The following is a 6,767-nucleotide window of genomic DNA, read 5'->3' as shown; positions in this document are numbered from 1 at the left end:
CTTTTTCTATGGATGCAAAAAAGATAAGAATGGCAGACAAAGATCTATCTGTATGTCTATATACAAAATCTCTACTGCTTAAAGATTGCAACTGTTTCAAACATAAAGAAGCTGTGGCATTTATTCTGCACATTATTTTTCTCACTTTGTTACTAAGTGGGTTCCAATGTACTTAATGTTTATGTTGTGAATATGACAAATCACTTGCATTGGTGAATTGCATGTGACTATTAAAATGACTTTTGAGCTGAAGTTGAAATTGCTGTATCTATTTATGTTTTCATAAATTCATTGCTTATAGTTTTGTCTTATGATGACTGCAGTTAAAATATTTTAAAAAGCATCTTGGAAAATTAAAATAAGTTATATTGTCTCAATTTATGTGGAAAATATGAATTATTCTTTTATGATTGTGCTGGCCACCCTTTCTTTTCTGTTAATTTGAACAATTTTCACTGATACTATTGAAAAAAAAACATATATTACTGACAAGCAGAAATGTATTATTTATTGGACTCTTGGAGAAGTAGTGCTGGATGTCTCTTACAATAAAATGTAAGAAAACTTTCTTACAAAACATTATGTCTATTAATTTTCAGCTCTGTTTCCCCTACAACATTACAAAACTTTTTGAGACTCCCAGCATGCCTGTAAGAGGATAGACCTAGTGTGATAAAAACCACCAACCAAAAACCAAAGAGCTTCTTGGTTTTCCTTTGTTATGTTTTTGTTTCACACCTATTTTTTTTCTTTTTTTCTTTCTTCTCCTTCTTTTTTGGTACTGGGGATTGAAGCCAGGGCCTTATGCATGCTAGGCAAGCACTCTACCACTGAGCTACACCCTCAGGCCTTATTTCCTATCTATTCATCAGGCTAGTTATGCTTACATCTGAGCAAGCTTATTTAACCAATCCAAGGTTGGAAATTTAGCCTGAATTCTGTCTGCCACCCATACTGGAACAGAGGTATTATCAAAGAAACTTTATAGCTAAAGAATTTAAATGACTTGACTAGTATGTGGTAGCTGACCAGATGAGCTCACACACATTCCCTTACTTTACCATATGAGGAAGAAATGGATTTTTATCTAATCATGTGTGGTTCTTAAAGATAAAATGTCAAAAGATGACATGAATAGTGTTTCTTAAACCCCTCAAAGTAAAACAGTACATAAAACAGACTAATTTTAGCAACTTACCTATAATGCTACCAATATACTTGCTTAGGAACCATTCAAGTGTACATTAATAAATATTAGTGGCACAGCAATGCCTGAAGATGTTTCCATATATTTACAATAGTTGTAAACACAAATGAACTTTTACCAAAAGAAAGATGAAAAATTCTTTTATCATCTCATGGTTATTAACTTTGGAAAAGCTGAACAATATTTAAGCATCTTAAATCTTTGGGTATAAGGAAATAATGACATTCACAAAGTTTTTGATGCCTCTTCTTTTTAGAAGATTTTATTATTTTTTTTTCAATAATTTCTTTAAGAAATTTAATTCCCTGAAGATATCTACAGACTAAATGTACAATTGACAGCTTTTTTATAGTGTAAATTTTAAGATAATATAGCCAGGAATCAATGTCCTCTCATAAAAAGTTGGTTATGTAATTGCACCTGCAGGCAGAAATCCATGTTCACATATTCATTTGCATTATGAAACACTGCATGGGGGCAAGGAGTTAAAAAGGTAACATATTATTTTTAAACTAAACAATCCTTCAAATTTGTGGCTTTCCAATGAAATGCAGTTAGATTTAGTAATAAGCAAGTCCATTGAACAGAGAGATGAAATGAGTTTCATGTTCTTAACTGAAAGTGATGTCTTAATTTATAGTTATATTAGAAGAGGATCCTATTTAAAACTATGATATTGCTGACTTATTTTCTATCTGAAGTGATAAAAATTAAAATATGAAAACGAAATTATAGATGGGGAAAACATTAAAACATTTTTTCTTTATTAAAGTTTTGTGTATATTAGACAGGCATTGCATATAAAAATAAACATCAACGAATAGATTGTGATGTCATATTTTATTTAAATTGCATGTCATAATCCAATCTTGAATTAAAAATATTATATAGAAATCTATTTGTGAAACGCAACTTCAAATCTTTCCCATAAGAAATATTTCAGCTGAAGTATTTTTTAATACCATTGGTCAAACCACAAAGTAGCACCTAGTTGCTTTAGATGCTTACAAATATTCAAATGGGATTAAATGGAAAGAAAGAACTTCCCAGGAATAGGGAACATTTCCATAGTTCATCAGAAGGCTGGGGAAAGTAGATAGGAGAAATCATTATTTCTTTTAATTAATTTTATTGGTTCTCTTTAGTTATACATGACAACAGAATGCATTTTGACATAATTATGGAAGCATGGTATATAATTTGTTCTAATTCAGTTCCCAATACTTCCTCTTCCCTCCCCCTCCTTCTTTCCCCTGTTCCCTTTTTTCTAATCTACTGATCTTTCTGCTATTTACTTAGTCTTTCTTTTTTTAATTAGTGTCTGATGGATGTATCTGATGATAAAATTCACTGTGGTCTATTCATATATGTATAAAGGAAAGTTATGTCAGATTCATTCCACTGTCATTCTATATCCCATCCTTACTCCCTTTCTTTCATTCCTCTTTGTCTATTCTTTTTTAAACCCATCCCCTTATTTTGGATTAGCTTTTATATATACATAATGGAGTATCACTCAGCTGTAAAGAAGAATGACTTTATGGCATTTGTTGATAAGTGGATGAAACTGGAAACTACACGCTAAGTGAAATAGAGCAGTCCACAAAAGTCAAAGGTTGCATATTTTCTGTGATCTGTGGTAACTATTACTTCTTAAATAATCCCCTCAAACTTTGAGTCCTGTAGAACATTTACCCATGTGCTACTGATACCTAAAACAAGAACTAGCTAAATAGCTAAAACAAGTATGAAGAACATAATTGGTTATTTTTCTCAAAATTAATTTCTCTTTACTGTAGCACTCTATTACAAATAAAAGAAACACTCATTTACTGTTTTTCTCTAAACTTTGAAGATTTTTCAGCAATTTGAAAATTTCCAGAAAAACTGAGAAGTTTTATGCAAAACAGCTATGTGTTCTAAGTATCCATCATTATTTCTTTTACCTCTTTTCAGATCTTCTAAATTGGGTTTCTAAAAAGCATGGTGCATAACTAAAAATTTAATTTTCTTTTTAACCTAGGCCAATCCTCCATTCAATTCTTTTCTAATGCATTTTTGTCACCATGCTATTTCTTTGAGTTTATTTTGCTCTGTGTACCATACAAGTATATTAGGTCTGTTGGATGGTGAGTTTTTTGAGTTTAAAGGAATAGTGTTCTACAGATGCTTTACACAGTGCTGCCAAATTACTCAGGCTGAATCTCTGTTCCACGTTATTTTTGTATTTTGAAAGTGTCTCCAGCACACAATGCTTATACACCTAAACTGCAGTAACATCACACTTTTTACTGAGAACTGAACTTTCGAAAGTGCAAACTCTTATGCCTTGATAGGTCAATTAAAAATAATCTGCCTCATTTTAAATACACCACTTCCAAATACATTATGCTCTTCAATGCCTTATTAAGCACAGTGTCTGAACTAGGGTAAATAATTTCCTAGATGAGTCAATACTTCCAAAAATGATTTGCCATTGTTCTATGCTGAAATGTTCTGTGCGGTGCTGGCCCTGGTCTGGGTGGTGGTTTACTGCTTACTGATTCTTTAACTTCCTGTCTACTTTCATCTGTTACTTTTGTGTGTAGTTTTCCCCCTCATAATGAACCACTGCTGCGGTTTATTAGCTATCAGTTAAAATTTAGAGAAAATTTGGGGAATAAGAAATATAAAAGTTTAACAAATGAGTAATATCCTTAACTCTAACACAGCTCTGTCTTTACAGCTCACTGGGGCTGTGTTTTATTTGGTTAAAGTGAACAAAACTTGAATATGATAAAAGTCTAGTATTATTATTATTACCAGAAAGTTTATGGACAAAGAAAAAGAGACAGGTGAATGTACTCCGGCGAAAATACACATCATGGACTTTCCTTACTACCCAATAATGAACAAACAGATTTTATCTAGTTTTAAGACTCAAATCTCTCTCATTACTATTCTTTAACTGAAAAAAAAAAAGAAGAAGAAGAATTGTACATGCTTATAGAAGGTATTTCTCTTTATATCATGCTTTTTGAATGTGATTAAAAAATGAGGTCTGGCAAGCAGGTAACCATGCCTGAATAATTAAGACACATATTTAAAATATACATGCATTGAAGTGATCTGCATAATTCAATGAAACCAAAACAATACTGTGACATGATGGACTGAAGTTCAAGGTTTGGAAAAGATTTGCAGAAGGCCAGTTCTTTAATATTTTATGCTTAAGGAGTATGAAGAACTTCACGGAAGCATCTTCCACATTTCTGTGTCATTTCACCCAAGGAAGTTGCATCTGAAAAAATGAAAGTTGAAATTGCTAAAACTAATGAGATAGATCAGGTGAAAATCCATCAACTTTAATAAAGATGAGCTAAACCTCTAATTATATGATATTTCATAGTTTTTATTTATATGGCATATTTTTATTTTGAAAATAATGCAAAACAATAGTTTTGGATCAAAATGCATTAAAGAACATTTAAAAAATGTATATGTTCTAGGTGTTTGTGCTCATGTGTTAATAAAATTTATAAAAAGTTTCTGTTAAAATTCTTTTCTTCATATATCTACTGTATTATGTTGCACTTGAACTTTCAATCTTGGCTCAAAGGATGCTGCCACAACAACCAAAGACAGATAAAGAAAAGCTGACTACAACTTTCTGTTTATTGTTAGCTAACATATCAATAATTGCTGTCTATTTTGCTCTTGTTAAAAGGATCCCAACATACACTGTCATTTATGTATGGTCTTCCTGCTATACTTGAGAGTTATATTAATTTATTTAAATGATAGTTATCAAAATTTTTCTAAAATAAAAATTGTCATGGGCTGGGGTGTTGGCTCAGCAGTAGAGTGCTCACCTAGCATGTGCAAGGCTCTGGGTTCGATCCTCAGCACCACATAAAAAATAAATAAAGGTATAAAAAATTATATAAAAATTATTAAAAAATTGTCATTATAAAACCACACATATTCATCACATTATTAAAATAATAGCCTTAATTCAGGCATCTTAATTTCATATTGCTAATTTCATCAGGTAGGTATCCTGATTTTAATGGCAGAGGTACAGAAGAACTTGCTAATTGCGTCTAGAGAAGCTATGATACCTGAGACATAGAATACCTCTTTAAATTTGTGTTGCTTAGAACTAAAGCCCATTTAAAAACTCAACTTTGGTACAATGTATTAATAATTTGAGAAAGACATTGTGAAAATATTAGATTATCTTCTTTTCTAAAACACAGAGGAGATTGGTATCAGTTTGGAAACTAGGTAGTGCATAGCAGCTGTGTCTAGACTTGACCTCAAACCAAGCAAAACTTCCATGATTAGGTACCAGTTTCACTTTTGGTGTGAAGACTTAAAATGAAACCCAGAAGGTGAAAACCCACAACTAAACTTGCTTCAAAAGATAATATTTCAACCCTCACAGAAATGAAACAAAGATTTTCAGAATGTCTAAGATCTTGTTTCTCTTTGTTTTAGAAAGTATAACCAGTGAGTTAACATTCACCAATGACAATTTAGCACCAAGAAGACCTGATGGGCCATGAAGAGAATGTTGGCCTAGAAGGCCAAACCTGAGTCTTAGATCTTGCTTTGGCCAAGAGTCTGTAAAAGTTTGGGTAAATCAATTTCCTCTCACAGCACCTGTTTCCTGAATTGCTTTAAAAACTGGGATTGGATTAAAAAGACTCTTAAGTTTCTGGATATCCAAATACTTAGCTGTTTGACTATAGGAACATTATTTAATGACTTGTTATCAAATAAATGAGTTGCATGTTATATCACATGCTTTTTTCAAAGGCATGTAGTCACAATAGGAAGAAAGATGTCAAAAATAACCTTGAAAATTTGAATGGATATAAATATCATTTTATGGGTTCTGTTCTTCATATAAAACTCAAAACTTCACATGAGGAAGTAAAAAAAATCTTGGGGATATTTGTGGGAATATAAACAATAATTAAGAAGGTGAATTCACAATGATTGAAAAAAGGGAAAGAGAAAATACATGATATTAAGTTCTTTTCTAAACCAGTCTTTCATGATATTACTGTCTTAAGATTTTAAAGATTAAAAAAAGCAATTTTCAAGATGCTAAACAAAATTTGTTAGGAGAAGGATAAAATTTACTAATTTGGATTGCACCCAATAGTGATTCAGGAAAGATTATATTAATTCAACTCTGTAGATTAGAAGTTATCCAGAATTTCTATGGCCTGGGATTTTATATAAGTATTCATATGAACATGTATTTCCTATACAGTTTGTTTATCATACTTGTTTCTGTTAATTCAGAAATTTAAAAATGGGTAACAATCAAGGGTGGCGAGTTGATTGAATTTAATTGTTTTAACCTCAGTGCCATTCAATTAATACATTAAGAAACTGGAGGACATGGGCCCTATTCCATGAGTTACTTGGTTTTTAATAGCAATTTGCTACTTCCTACTTTAATGTGGCGATTTTTAACAACTCTTAAGAGTGAGTGTACTTGGTATATTCTAGATGTGAAGAAAAAGTTCATTCTGAGTTTTGAAGATACTGCAGTTCAAAAGGTAGT

The 6,767-nt window shown here is 31.5% G+C and overlaps 1 protein-coding gene across 1 annotated transcript in view; it reads right to left on the bottom strand.

Moving 5' to 3' along the window:
• Positions 1-2,197: 2,197 nt before the first annotated feature.
• Ostn (osteocrin) overlaps positions 2,198-6,767 on the bottom strand; it is a 40,539-nt gene continuing 35,969 nt past the window's right edge. Inside the window, exon 5 of the mRNA XM_076868334.1 lies at positions 2,198-4,487. The gene's annotated coding sequence lies outside the window, so the exon portion shown is untranslated. The remainder of the gene's footprint in view (positions 4,488-6,767) is intronic.

The sequence above is a fragment of the Callospermophilus lateralis genome, chromosome 10 (genome assembly GCF_048772815.1).
Source record: "Callospermophilus lateralis isolate mCalLat2 chromosome 10, mCalLat2.hap1, whole genome shotgun sequence".
NCBI lineage: Eukaryota > Metazoa > Chordata > Mammalia > Rodentia > Sciuridae > Callospermophilus > Callospermophilus lateralis.
The sequence above is the reverse complement of the archived record's forward strand: the minus strand, read 5'-3'. Positions and strand labels throughout refer to the sequence as shown.